Genomic DNA, 15749 nt, shown 5'->3' with positions numbered 1-15749 from the left:
AAAATACCAAACAATACTAAACAAAAATAACATTAGAGATTGATACGACCCTCACGTCATTTGTCAAAAAAATGCTAAAAAGTAGTTATACGTGGATCACCCGTTATAATATTCGATTGTCATCTTGTGGACCTGTGCGTGGAACGGGATAATTTAAAAATTGCGATTAAAAGTCAGGGGTTGATAGTATAAAGGTGAAAATTAAGCATTGCGTGTAATTTTCAATGCTGAATTATTGAACATTTTCCCCCAAAAGAAAACAAAAATAATAATATATGGAGTGGACCACCTTAAACCTTTAGAGGTATAAAAAATAGATGTTAGCCGACTCTCAGACCTACCCGATAAGCACACAAAATTTCATCAAAATCAGTTCCACCGTTTCGGAGGAGTTTGGCAACAAACACTGTGACACGAGAATTTTATACAATATATTACATTGCAAACTAAATATTGCTTCTTACAAACATTTTTGTGGATAACTTTTATATATATAGTATATACATATGTATATCATCATTATTTTATTAATGAAAAACTTATTTATCGTACATAGATAGTAAATAACAATTGTAACACTTTTTATAAATTAAAATAGTTACGAAATTGGTTAAGCATCAATTAATTAATTAAAATATTAAACAATAGGATTTTATATAATGAATTCAGCACTTCATACTAATTGAGAATTTAAAAATTTGATAATTTAAGAACTTAAATGATAAACTTGAAATCTAGCTTGAGACTTTTCCTCCGAAATTTCCAGTTATCTAAAATAAATAATAAACAATTATATATTGTATTTGTTAAAGTATCTATATTATATGTTAAAAATAAATGTATGCAAGTTTGAACCTTATTTTTATAAAAAGTTAAGGGTTTCAATATTTAACATGTTACTTAACATGGTATGTTATTTATAATGGTTACCAGAGAACTGTATGAGTGCCTAATTTTCTTACTCAAAGTATACATGCTTTAAAATCGGTGGCGATGGCCACTCACACTCACAACCATGTATTTTGTGCAAATATCTACTCATAGAAGCAACTGAGCTAATGGCGTTTTGTGGGCGTGTCAATGGTCCGATTACGCCCATCTGTAATACCAACCTTTTTATGGTGCCAAGAAATATGTGTACCAAGTTTCATCAAGATATCTCAATTTTGCTTACGCAAGAGTATAAAAATAGTCAAAGACAGGAAAAGAGCTTTTGCAGACCCAAAGGTGGTCTTGCCATATAATACTTTTGTGCTCGCTACCATCAGAACAATAGATGAGGAGCCTATTTATGACAGATTCTACTCATACCAAATGGGAGCAGCTAAAAATTTACAAGTCGACACCAGCCATTTATAAGACACATTGCTAAAAAAAAAAGATTGTTAATGATAGAGTTGCAAAATTTAATGCTTGTCATAACTCTGCGAAGGCTAACATGACTCTTGCGAAGACTAACCCAAATATTACCGGAAATATCTTGGATCACGCAGATTTGACATAACTTTGGCTGGAAGAGCCCACTAACACTTCCATAGGAGATCTTACGTCCGTAAAAGTTCTTCAATCCATTAACAACCTACATTTTATCATTAATCATGCAGAAAGATCACACATTTTCACAAGAACTTAATTATTACGGATGAATAACAACGTAGTTGCCGAGTGTAGCTGAAAACTGAACCGCAATCGTGCAACTTGGACACAATAACTCGTTTATCATCACGAACTTGAAGGAAGTTTGAAAGTTCAAGGAAGAAGCTGGAACTGATCGTGCTCATCGTATCGCATTCATTGTTTATTGAAACCCAATCAAATTAAAGTAATCAATACATACACATGAGGCTAAAGCAACAAAGCAGGTTTTGCAGTTAATTTTTTTATTTACTGGTTTGCATTTTGTTGTTTACTATTGGGTTGGCAACTAAGTAATTGCGGATTTCACTCATAGATGGCTTCAGTTGAATTTTTAGGTTTGCTGGCGTAGTCCAAATGTAAAACACATTTTGGTATTTGATAGTTGGCAATTCAGCTGTCAATCAGTAAAAAAAAAGTTTTTTGATCGGTTGCGTAGTTTTCGTTTGGCGTTCGTTGAAAAATGGAAGATCAAAAGAAACATTTTCGTCATATTTTGCTTTTTTATTTTCGCAAAGGGAAAAACGCATCGCAAGCTTACAAAAAGTTATGTGCTGTTTATGGCGACGAAGCCATAAAAGAACAGCAGTGTCAAAATTGGTTTGCCAAATTTCGTTTTGGTAATTTTTCACTCAAAGATGAAAAACGATCTGGTCGTCCAGTTGAAGTTGATGACGACCTAATCAAAGCAATAATCGATTCGGATCGTCACAGTACAACACGTGAGATTGCAGAGAAGCTTCAGGTATCACATACATGCATTGAAAATCACTTAAAACAACTTGGCTATGTTCAAAAACTCGATACATGGGTTCCTCACGAACTGAAAGAAACGCATTTTTAAAACGAATGATAACTGGCGATGAAAAATGGGTTGTTTACAATAATATCGAGCGGAAAAGGTCGTGGAGCAGGCCAGGTGAACCAGCTCAAACAACATCAAAAGCTGGTATTCATCAAAAGAAAGTTTTGTTATCATTTTGGTGGGATTATAAAGGAATTTTTCTACTTTGATATTTTGTATTGCAAGTTTGATTTCCCGCATGTTTATTTAAATTTGAATATCAGTGGAATATTTTGAAGCGCAAGCACATGTTTTGCATTTTTAGGGAAATAGTTAGTAAAAGTGAACGATGGACATTGATGTAAAAACACTGATTAATGAAGTTTTTTGCGTCCAATATTGTGGGACCAAAAAAATAAGGCTTACCACAATCGTTACCAAGTCGAAAAAGAGTGGGAACACTTAGGAGCCGTAATGAAACAACCAAGTAAGTATTATGTAGGATAATTTCTTATTTAGTGTAATTTATTTCAGCATACAAAGTCACGAAAAGTGCCTCTTACAAAATGACCACTTGTTAAATTAATGGGATCAATAGTTCTTGACGCTCTGGATAAGATATATATTTTGTTGAAATCGACCGCCTCCTGCATTTGCTTATCAGCACCATCATTGTCTATTATATTTCTGTGTAGTATACATATGACCTTAATGGATATCTCTGCAAGCGAGGAGTCGGTTTCAATTGGTTTCTAAAGTAGTCGCCATTTCGCGTTTTTTATACCAAACGCACATTCAATGCATCGGCGCGCCCAGTAAAGCCTGTAGAAATATTCATTTTCTGCACTGCAATCTCGCCGAACATATGCTCTCAAAAGACTGTCAAGTAGTTTATAAGCCTCATCGCCAACAAACACGTGTGGCATTAAAATTACGGTATCGGGGAAATTCCTATCAGGTGGAAATAACTCTCGGGCTTCTTTAAGTTGATATCATTGCGATGACCTAAATGTATCGCCATCGCTTTACTTTCCGTAGCCACCAACTTCGATAGAAATAAACATACAACGGGTGTCTACTATTGCTTGTAACACTAACGAAAAAAAATTCTTGTAAATAAAATTCGTCGATCGGTAGTGTGGTGGACACTTGATCCGGATGTTCATCCCGTCAATCGCACCAGCGCATTTTGCCAATATTCGTGAACTATGTGCTCAAAATGTGTTTTTGTGGGTTAAGGAATATGTAATGGCTGCAGTTCTTTCCAAAGTGCTTTACAAGTTTCATCAATTATCATTCCTACTGTTGATCTTCGAATGAACACTCCAATGAAGAAAAAAAACTCACCTGTGCAGAGGTATCTGAAAAATTTCGCTTAAATATTAACGCAGAATATTCTCCTTTTTTCAAAAAAGCAAACGAAAAAGAATTGGAAAAATATTAGAGATTAGTTTCACAGTGAATATAAAAATATACCAGTAGCCAAATTTGGAGATCCAGGCATATCAGAAGCTCAGAACGAAAGGTATACAACTTGGTCACACTTCAAATCATTACTTTTTTTGAAAAACCAGATGAAACCACGTAAATTGAGTGGAAATTTAAGTTCCACATCTTGTAAAACAGCAATAGTAGATTTGGACAATTCCACTCAATACTCTTTGGAAGAAACACCATTTTCTCTCATTGAGAATGAGTTTACAGATTTTGAAGTGGCCACTAATAAACCAGTAGAGGCAAAAATTGTCAAAAGAAACTCCAGCAGCGCTAATGAAATTTGGACTATTGAAAACCGAAAACTAGAATTATTTGAAAAAAATGTGCAAATTGCAAATGAGCGAGATGACAATGAGGTTTTTACCTTTCATAAAGCGGTTGGACTTGGAACAAAAATTAGGATGCAGAATTTATATCCAAAATACCATTTACAACTATGCGTTTTCTTATTCTAAAAATGTTGATCAAAATCGTAAATTAAAGACTAGAGAGAAACTTTCAATCCGAAAGCACCAACTGGAGTAATATAAGAACACTATTTGCCACACCAGTTATCAGTCGACCCTCGAGATACGTAGCAGTAACTTCACCAATCAGTTCGCTTCCAGCACAAGTCGCTGTGAATGTGGTAGATGCTACTCAAACAATCCTTAATTATGTATGCAAACCCACCAACATTTTTTTTTTTTAATTGTCACCTGAAGTTGTTCCTTTTTTCGAAAATTGAATAATATAATAAAAAAGTACTTTTAATTTTTTATTGTTTGCCAAATAAATGATTTTTTTACCCTAAAGTTATTATTTGAAGACCTGGTGCAATTTTATTAAGGATATAGTCGAATATCGATATTGACATTCTTGCGTAGTTATAAAATTTGTCCGGATATTGGCACGGCTCTAATATTTCAATTTAAAAAAAAAACTTTTTTTAGTGTTTTTAGATGACATTTTCCATTTTGCTGGTGTGTCGTCAAATAACGCAACATTGGGTGTGCGGCGTCGATAAGGCTAAAATGTGCTGTTTCGATTGGAGTACACCACCTTGCGGAAGGTAACGGCCAACACTGGAATTTGAATTGAAATATTCCATGCTTAGAGGTTGTGTGTAAATTGGTTGAAAAGGAAATGAATGCTGCGCAGCAGTTCTACAACTTGTACGTGAACTATCGGCATTTGGCCTAGTTATGTGAGGTAATGACAGCTTAATGATTGCAAGTAAGTATATTATATAACTTTTTAGATGTTATATATACTTAATTGAGGCCATATATCGGCATTATAAACAACGAGATCCCGTAACAGGTTCATTCATTATTGAGACCATAATTAATTTATTATTAAAGAGTAAATAAAGTTTTTTTATTACTTTTACTTGTTATCTAAAATTGCCTGAAATTACGTCATTGCTATTACCAGGACAATATGCAATTGTCATGACATTACAGCACGTTTAGTGGCAAAAATGAGGATTACCTTATATTCAACTTCTGCAGAAATTCCAGAACCGTTTACTGATCAATTATCGTTTCATATTGTTACTACAAACATGATTCATTTTTGTTCAACAACGATGCGATCACACATGTTGACGGATATCTAATATATCGTTGTTGTACTGTTGTTGCTTAATGTCACCACAAAATTGTAATTTCAAGATATACGTAAAGTAAGTGGACAACAGTATTCAACTTATAAAGATGCATGCCTTACACTAGCCTTGCTAGAAGATGACAATCATTGGACAGCATGATTATTGATGCAGCATTAAATTGCACAGACACAAATTCGTCCACTATTTGCTATAGTACTGACGACATATTTCCCAAGCCGATCACAAATGTTGTGGGATAATTACAAAGATTTGATAACCGATGATATACTGTATCGGCATCGTATACGCTGCAATGATCTAAAGATATCATTCGGTGACACAATGTACAATGAAGCATTGATTGCTATTGACGATCATTTTGTTGTCATTGCAAAATTACCAATCAGTCATTTCGCTATGAGTTCACCAAATCCAAGTGCATCAGATTTAAACAACACAGATATACATCGTGAACTAGAGTATGACCCTGTTGAATCGGCAGCGACTGTCACTTGCAATATTCCGCTACAAAATAATAAACAAAACAAAACAATTTACGATCGCATTATCCTGACATTTTGGGCAGGGCAAGTGGGGTTATTTTTTTTTTTTTTTGACGCACCAGGTTGAACGTTGTATTATCTGGCATTGCAGCAACTGGTAATACGACAGGAAAGTTAGTCTCTGTTTAGTTACATAGGGTGAATGCAAAAAACGCAAAGAATTCGAACGTTTAACCCCGAGTACAAGATGAACAATGCCCAATCGACATATATGAATCGTCACACCGATGTTACTTCCTATGCTGTAATGGCTTGTAAAGTCGCATTTTAAAGAATAATGTACACAGAAAAAGTCTGCCTTCACTTACGCAAATTTCCTTTGTACTATGAAAAATCGGAAAAAAATATCATTAAAAAAATGTTTACAGTATTTTATTTAGTTGAATAAAAAGCAACTATTTTACAAAATTACGTATCAATAACGTAATTGAATTTAGAATAATTTCACGTAAAAATAAAAAGGTCATTCAAGCCAAGCAGAAAAAGTCTGCGTTCACTTCAAGAATAAAGGAATAAAAGGCTAAAGGTTAAACAGTGTATAATAAATCAGTAACTAGTTGAATATCCACGTCTTTTAATGACTTCTAGTAGGCGATTTTTCATTGAACCAACTAATTTGGCGGTTGTTTCTGGACTTATAGCTTCCCATTTTTCTTTAAGCGCGTCCTTAAGCATTTCTTTACAGGTGATAACACGCTGCCTAATTTTTCTCTCTAGTAGGTCTCATAAGTGTACAATAAAAGTTGTACGAAGTTGTTTTGGAATATTATATAGCAACCACAGATTCACAATTTCTGCTGTGTGCTTCGGGTCGTTGTCTTGTTGGAAAATAAATCGCTCACCTAGTCTCAACTTGACTGCACTTTTTTTTAAATTTATTTTTAAAATATCAAGATAACTATATTTATTCATTATCGACTCAATAAACTGAAAATTTCCAACGCCCGAACTTGCCATACACCCCCACATCATAGCACCTCCACCACCATGCTTTACCGTAGGTACGAGATTTGGCTTATCCAGTGCTGTTCCACTTTTCCTCCAAACAATCCTACGACCTTTTATTCCAAAGATGCAGAACTTACCCTCATCTGAAAAAATTACGCTTTTCCAAAACTCTGGAGGCTTGTTAAAGTGCTCTTTTGCAAAGGACATCCTCTTAAGTCGATTTACTCTCGATGTGTAAGGCTTTCTTCGTGCCACTCTGCCGTGAAATCCGGCTCTTTTCAGAATTTTTCGTGCTGTATCTGGACACAACTTCTTTTGGTATTTAAATTTTACGTATTTTGAAATTTGGCTTGCTGTCAGTCGTGGATTACACTTCACAAGAGAGGCTATATTGCGCTCTTCTCTTTCAGTTAGTTTTCTCGGACGTCCAGAACGTGGCTTGGACTCATGACATTTGGTTTTCTTGTAATTGTTTATTTCTCACTGAAGAATAACTCCTGTGATTATATATGTTTTAGACGTGTTATTAACCGCGGTAACTATCGTTTATTATTTAAAATAAAATTGATCAAAAAATTTGCACTTTTCATACAACTTACCATCGATATTCAAAGTGAACGCACACTTTTTCTGCTCAATTTACTTAATTAGCGGTACTAAAATCCCGTTAACTCAGAACGACGCAGCTAAAATTCTAAAAAATTTTACCCATACACTCATTGAACAATTGGCTTCAAAATAAGTGAAAAGAAATTAATGAAACTTTTAAATTGCATATATTTTTTTGGTGAATGCTTAAATACAGTGGGTGAACGCAGACTTTTCCTGCCATGTGTATATTAAACAGGCGCTCAAATCATTTTCGGTCGAGTTTTTGGCAAAAAAAACCTGCGCAGAAATAATGTGATGAAGGAACCAAGCCATATTTTTCATGCACATAGATTTATAATTGTAGAATAAGAAATTGCTTATAAGATTATATGGTTAGATGTACTTTACTTGTTTAAGTAGAAATTGTAAATTTTAATATCTAAACTTTTTGTAGTGTTAATATTTATATTTAACTATATATAATATATAGATATGTAAATTAAATATATACATATAACGCTATGCATGATTAGTTTGGATATTGCGTTCAACAGTTATAGACGTGTAAACATGGAGTTCACTAACGCCGAAATTCGCGCTATTTTAAATTTTTCCTTCGTTAGAGGCAAATCCGCTAGAGAAACGTTCCGTGAGAGTAATGGTGTTTTGGGGGATGGTACTCTATCACTTCGAACCGCGGAGGAATGTCTTCGACGATTCAGAGCCGGTGAAAACGACACCATGGATAAGCCAGCCGGCGGAAGACCTGTGACGACAAATACCGATCAAATCATGGAATACATCGAGTTAGACCGGCATATGGCATCTCGTGACATCGCCCAGGAGATGGGAGTTAGTCACCAAACCATTTTGAACCATCTGGAGAAGGCTGGATACAAAAAAAGTTTGATGTTTGGGTGCCGCATAATTTGACGCAAAAAAACCTTCTGGACCGAATCAACGCCTGCGATATGCTGCTGAAACGGAACGAACTCGTCCCATTCTTGAAACGGATGGTGACTGGCGACGAAAAATAGATCACATACAACAATATCAAGCGAAAACGGTCGTGGTCGAAGGCCGGTGAATCGTCCCAAACAGTGGCCAAGCCGGGATTGAAGGCCAGGAAGGTTTTGCTGTGTGTTTGGTGGGATTGGAAGGGAATCATCCACTATGAGCTGCTCCCATATGGTCAGACGCTTAATTCTATCATCTACTGCGAACAACTGGACCGCTTGAAGCAGGCGATCGACCAGAAGCGTCCAGAATGGCCAACAGGAAGGGTGTAGTGTTCCACCAGGACAACGCCAGACCACATACTTCGTTGATGACTCGTCAGAAGCTACGGGAGCTCGGATGGGAGGTTTTATCGCATCCACCATATAGCCCGGACGTAGCGCCAAGTGATTACCACCTGTTCCTCTCCATGGCGAATGCCCTTGGTGGTGTGAAGTTGAACTCAAAAGAGGCTTGTGAAAAGTGGCTGTCCGAATTCTTCGCAAATAAGGAGGGGGGCTTCTACGAGGAAGGTATTATGAAGTTGCCGTCTAGATGGAAACAGATCATCGAACAAAACGGCGCATATTTTAACTAAATCCGATCACTGTAACACTTTTTATAAAGCATTGAATGAAAAGCAAAAAAGCGGAAGGGAGATATTTGACAACCTTATATCTTAAAGTTAACAAACTACTAAACAAAACAAAAGCACTAACAAAAATTTGGGTAACAAATACTCTTGGTATGGATAACACATAGGTAACCTATTCACTAACAAAAATAAGTATAGAGCGAGGAAATCATTGAACATCAACAACAAATGGCGATGTGTTACTTTTTTCCCACTCTCCGATTAAAAGTAACAAATAGTTTAACGTTTGCTTACAGATACCCGTCTTGCAGGGCTGATAGAACAATACATCTAAATTATAGTTTACTACAATTATAATATTCAATTACCATCTTGTGGATCTGTGGATGGAACGGAATAGTATAAAAATTACGATTAAAAATTAGTGGTTGATCGTATAAGGGTGAAAATTTAAAATTATATGTAATTTCCAATGCTGAGTCATGTAAAAATTAAAATAACAAATCAATGTCATTACGCAATTGGTACTTCCAAGATGAGTAGCTTCCACACGCACCCAACAATCTTTGAACGTATTTTATCTTTACCAAATATTAAAACGTCTCGTCTTTTGATTTATAGTAGGTGGATCAAAAAATTTCCGCTATCTAATTAATACTTATTTAACACTTTAATGGAGAGATATAAAACATGAGAGCGAACCAATTTCCGCGAACATACTAACCTGCATACAAGGTGCGTTCCAAAGTAAACAGTAAAAAAGTAGACTCTAGTAGCGCCTCTATAACTATCGACTAGTGCGTTAGAATCTGCTATTCTTTATCGACTTCCAGTAAAAATTTCATGACATTTCATTTAGTGGAAGTAAAGTTATTGCGTTTTAAGTGTCAGTATGTTTTTGTCATCGGTGCGAAAATGAGCTTCGAATAAAGAGCCAACAATAAAATTTGTTTTAAAATTGGTAAAACTTTTACCAAAACGTTTCAATTGATGAAACAAGTTTATGGCGATTATTGCCTATCCCATAGCAAAGTGCACAAGTGGTTTCAACGTTTTTAAAGTGGTCGTGAGGACATAAATGAGAAATGAGCCGAAACCCAAAATATCGCGCCTGAAAAAGTCAAAAGTGAAGACAATGCTGATTTCTTTTTATGATTCCAAGGGTATTGTCCACAAAGAATTTGTTCCACCCGGCCAAAACGTTAATGCGGTATTCCACCTTGGAGTTTTGAAGCGTTTGGTGCGCCTCATCGATCGATGCTTGTGGCCGATTATTTGACCAAAAATCACATTTTAACAATCAACCACTCCCCGTATTCACCTGATACGGCACCGTGCGACTTCTACCTTTTCGGAAAAATGCATTTGCCGATGAAAAGAAAGTGTTATGCAGACGTGGAGGCCATTCAAAAGGCTTGCACCGCCATACGGGCGGCCATACCGGCAACGAGCTAAAACACTCGTTCGACATGCTTCTGGACCGTGCAAAAAGCTGTATTAAAGCATAAGGAGACTATTTTGAATAAAATAAATAGATTTTGTCGATAAAACCATTTGTTCTGTCTTTTTTTTAAAAGTCCTGTTTACTTTGGAAAACACCTTATAGAACGAAAAGTATTAATATTTTAATACCAACTACAATATGTTGCATTACCAAAAATTACTTTGTGCATTTGCTTTAAAACTGCATCAAAGACTTTCCCCTTAAACGAATGAAAGACTATTGCGTTTTAACAGAATAAACGACAAACCTCTGAACCGGCAAAACCTCTGTTCGGTTACATCCGAACTTAGCCCTTCCTTACTTGTTCAGTATAAAGTTTTTCATCAACAATGGCCGGCATTATTTGGAAAAACTTTTTATAAATTCAGAGGTAAGCGCTTATTCTATATTACTATTTTATTTTGTTTTATAGAATCGAAACCTAGCAAAGGCATTTACAAAGAAAATAAGTACATACTTGAATTTTATGTTGTTTCTAAAGAATTGATTAAATATAACTCCGGGTAGAAATGCTGATATCCTAAACCTTGGATGTACATATGAATATAAAAATTATTCTAGATCTCACTTGAACTTGAAACTCTATTACGTCCGTTATTTTGGGCCTAAGTAGTTGGAAAGTATGATTTTCCAATGGTATACTCGTTTGAGATTTCTTTGTGGATTGGCTGATATTTTCGGCAGAAGGTCAACTATAGGCACTGTGGTCCACATATTTAGTACTTAGGGGCTTGAACAGTTTTGGTTCGATTTAAACAATTTTTGGTCACAAGGTGGCATACTTTCAACGTATTATTCACGCAAAGTTTTACCCCGATATAATCATTGTTGCTTGATATGCATAGTGGAAAGTGAAAGAATCAGATGGAATTGAAAATGGTGTTATATGGGAAATAGGCGTGGTTCTAGTCCGATCCCATTTTCGCACTATAACATGGAAGTATGAAAATAACGTTATGTACCGAATTTTGTTGAAATTGGTTCAGCAGATCTCAAGATATGGGTTTTCACCTAAAAGTGGGCTGTGCCACGCCCACTGTCTAATTTTGGAGTTGCCACCCGATTTTAACTATTTTCACACCGTCAATAGAAGTGCTAAAAGCATTTGCTTCCAGTGAATTTTGTTATTATAGCATTAGCGGTTTAGGAGATATGCACATTAAACCTATTAGAAGCGGGACCACGCCCACTTTAAAAAAAAAAATTTAACTGCAGATGCCACTCCCTAATGTGATCCTGTGTACCAAATAACAGTCTTGTATCTTGTTGCGGAGCTTAGTTATGGCAATTTATTTGTTTTTGATTAATGGCGTTTTGTGGGCGTGGCAGTGGTCCGATTACGCCCATCTGCAATACCAACCGTCTCACGGTACCAAGAAACATGTCTACCAAGTTTCATAAAGAGATCTCAATTTTTACTCAAGTTACAGCTTGCACGGACGGACAGACAGTCACCCGGATTTCAACTCGTCTCTTCATCCTGATCATATATATATATATAACCCTATATCTAACTCGATTAGTTTTAGGTGATACAAACAACCGTTAGGTGAACAAAACTATTATACTCTGTAGCAACAGGTTGCGAGAGTATAAAAATTGTGTGTGTCTATACGTGCGTCTATTTCTTACAAATTCAAAATTAATTTATTGCTAAAGACACATATATGCTTTTCGTACTATGTGTGATACTACGGAAACCACGTATCAACAAGTGGTCAAACTTACAGTGGGACGAATACGAATATTACTATTTTTTTAGTTTTAGGTGTTTTGTTCCAAGAATTATCTGATACATGGCTATTCGGTACGGTTAAATGGCTGATCTCTCAAACGGGGGATTAAAAATAGATTGTTAAGTGCAGTCCTTAGTGAGCCATACGAAAACAAAACAAATAGGTGTATATCAGCTATCGACAAAAACGCTCTAAACCTATCAAAAATCTGCCATTTCACCTAGATGTCCAAAATTATGAGATCCAAGGTGTTTTTTGCCTTGATCTAGCAAAAGCAGGACATTAGAGAGAGAGAGAAGTTGAGCTCTTATCTGAAAAAATATTTGAGATCTCCAAAAAACGTTTATTTTTGACACTGCATTCTAGGTAATTAACTTCTTCCAAATGTTTTTGGATATACTTTTTAGATATTAAATTGGTTTTTCCATTTATTATTTGTTCACCAACAATTGTTTGTATCACCTAAAACTAATCGAAATATATATAGGGTTATAGTATATACATTAAGACCAGAAAGTTTCCTAAAATTGTAAATAAAACGAAAAATTTTTAATTTTCATCAATACTTATTTTGTCGCCTTCAAAATATGCTCCTTCTGAAGCGATACACATATGCCACCTCTTCCTCAATCATCGAAACATTCCTTGTATGTCCGAATCCGGGATCGCCTTTAGTTCCCTCTGCGAATTTTCTTTTACGGCCTCAATCGAGTCGAAACGGGTTAAACGAAATGGCAACTTGAGTTTTGGAAACAAAAAAAGTAGCATGGCGTCGAATCCGGTGAATACGGTGGTTGATCGATGGTATTGAACTAGTTTTTGGTCTTAAAATCGTTCATTATACTCTATAGCAACATGTTGTAATAATTACCAGAAAGTTTCCGGAAATTGTTTTTGTTTTTTTGATATTCACGGTCATGAATTCGTTCCAACGCGACAAAAGATCAGAAAAGCGTAAACATCTGTCGTAAACGGCCGTAATTGTGGGCCAACAATTTCCGGAAACTTTCTGATCTTAATGTAATATGTACATATAAATGAGCAAGATGAAGAGACGAGTTGAAATCCCGGTAACTGTCTGTCCGTTCGTCCGTCCGTCTGTGCAAGCTGTAACTTGAGCAAAGATTGAGATATCTTGATAAAACTTGGTACACATCTTTCTTAGCCATAAGAAAGTTGGTATTGTAGATGGGCGTAATCGGACCATTGTCACGCCATTAATCGAAAACCATTAAATTGCCATAACTAAGCCCTCCAATAAGATATAAAGCTGTTATTTGCTATAACGAATTGACAGTTTAAAGTTTTTAGAAAAAGTGGACGTGACCCCGCCCTTCGACAGATTAAATGTACATGTCTTCTACACCGCTAAGGTTTTTATAAGCAAATTCATTTAGGACAAATCTTTTTAGCACCCCTATCGACAGTGTGAAAATTAAAAATCAATTAATCGATTAAATCGTAGATAAATTACAATAAAATTTGATATCTTCTTGATTAATATGGTATTCCATAAACTTTGAATTAGTTTTATTGCTATATTTTAGTTTGCCTCACCTAAATTTATATTAAAAACATTTTTAAATAAGATATATGTATGTATGTGAATGTAATTCGACCGAGGAGGCTAAATTTTATTTATTGAGTTGATGTTGCGGATTGGAATTCATTATATTACGGATATGACGTTTAGACTAAGTGTAGACCAATTCCATTCTATCTTAGCGCTAAACCACATAATTTTTAAGAAATCTTATCCATTTAATTTCAATAAAAATGTGACACTTTTTGACCAACCTGAACGGTTTAAATACAAGCGGAAAGACGGGAATAATTTTATGGAGTATATTGTGGATAGACAAAGTTACGGTCCGATTGCATTAATTTTGACATTGCTCAGTTATACTCGAGAACATATTTTGAAGTAATTTTATATATAAATAATACTTAATCATCAACATATGCGATATAAAAATTGTTAGAATAACGAAAATAATTATAAGTACTAATGCAGAGTAATAAAATGCTTCCAGGGTGTCATTAAAGTACCTCACATACCATCACCAATCATATAAAGTAAAATAATCCGGACGTTTACAATTTTGATATTAGTTATCCATTTTAGGCACAAAGATACACAGATATTAAAAACACACGCTTTCTTATTTTCATTGAGATAACTCACATATTGGCTGATATATGTTGTATAAAAACAAAGGGAAGTTTGAAAAGCTTTATATAAGGTATATGGGGGCTAAAGGAAGTATTGACCCGATTCAACCCATTTTTGACATACAGAAATAGTATGCGTTCGAAATGGCATTCACGACAGCAGTGTTGCAAATTTGTCAGAGTGTCACGTTCTGCGTGAATTTCTGGCAACACTTGCAACAGCATCACGTTCTCTTGTCACTTTTTGCGCGCAATTTATGCAAATAATCGGCAACAGTAAATTTTTGTCTGCACATCAGCAGAGTATCAGCAAATATGCAATACAGTTGCTGTACTGCTGCAATTATTACGTAGCTCGAACGCACCCATACTATTATTAGGAAACGATCCTACCTGAATTTCAATTATATATCTTCCAAGAATCAGATGGAATTTTAGGTTGTGCTATATGGGAAGTAGGCGTGGTTGTAGTCCGATTTCGCCCATTTTCGCACTGTAACATGTGAGAAGAATGTTGCATACCGAATATGGTTGAAATCGGTCGAGCATGTCCCAAGATACCTGATTTCACCGAAAAGTAGGCGGTGCCCCGCCCATCGTCCACATTCGACCAGGCCCCTACCTAGTCCGCTCATACCATTACGGGGATAAAATTCAATGTCTCTGGCGTAATTATTTACTGATTTAGCTCGCTTTAAGTAGCTTTTAACAGTGCCGTTACATGGGGAGTGGGCGAGGCTATAATCACCCATTTTACAGTGTCGGTAGGAGTGCTTAAAGAATTTGTCTTGACGAATTTAGTTTTTTTTAGCTTGAATGGTTTGGGAAATATGTACATTAAATATTTTAGAGGGCAGACTGTTTTACCCGCAGTTGCCCCTTGTTAGTGCAAAAACCCTTGTTAGTGCGATAACAAATTACAGTTCTATATCATAATCTAGTGCTTAGCAATTTATAGATTTTCGTTTAATGGCGTTTTGTGGCGAACAACCGACCTTACGCTTCCTTCTTTTGGTTGTTATAATATTTTTTTATGTTTAGACACACAAATTTTTGGAAGTTGCAACAAAACTTTTATTGAAGTAAGTTCTGTATTTCAGTACTTTGTTTTAATTTTTACAAATCTACGTACACAAA

At 35.5% G+C, this 15749-nt stretch overlaps 1 protein-coding gene, 1 long non-coding RNA gene and 1 pseudogene across 2 annotated transcripts in view; 2 read left to right on the top strand and 1 right to left on the bottom strand.

Moving 5' to 3' along the window:
* Positions 1-479: 479 nt before the first annotated feature.
* Positions 480-15749, bottom strand: part of Cmtr1 (Cap methyltransferase 1) — a 55582-nt gene continuing 40312 nt past the window's right edge. The window contains exon 3 of the transcript XR_004978505.2: positions 480-770. The gene's annotated coding sequence lies outside the window, so the exon portion shown is untranslated. The remainder of the gene's footprint in view (positions 771-15749) is intronic.
* On the top strand, positions 2769-4800 carry LOC106623914 (uncharacterized; annotated as a pseudogene).
* The window catches only part of LOC118682721 (uncharacterized), a 32877-nt gene continuing 32218 nt past the window's right edge, over positions 15091-15749 (top strand). Inside the window, exon 1 of the long non-coding RNA XR_004978522.2 lies at positions 15091-15694. This is a non-coding gene — a long non-coding RNA (uncharacterized lncRNA). The remainder of the gene's footprint in view (positions 15695-15749) is intronic.

The sequence above is a fragment of the Bactrocera oleae genome, chromosome 5, assembly GCF_042242935.1.
Source record: "Bactrocera oleae isolate idBacOlea1 chromosome 5, idBacOlea1, whole genome shotgun sequence".
Lineage (NCBI taxonomy): Eukaryota > Metazoa > Arthropoda > Insecta > Diptera > Tephritidae > Bactrocera > Bactrocera oleae.
The sequence above is the reverse complement of the archived record's forward strand: the minus strand, read 5'-3'. Positions and strand labels throughout refer to the sequence as shown.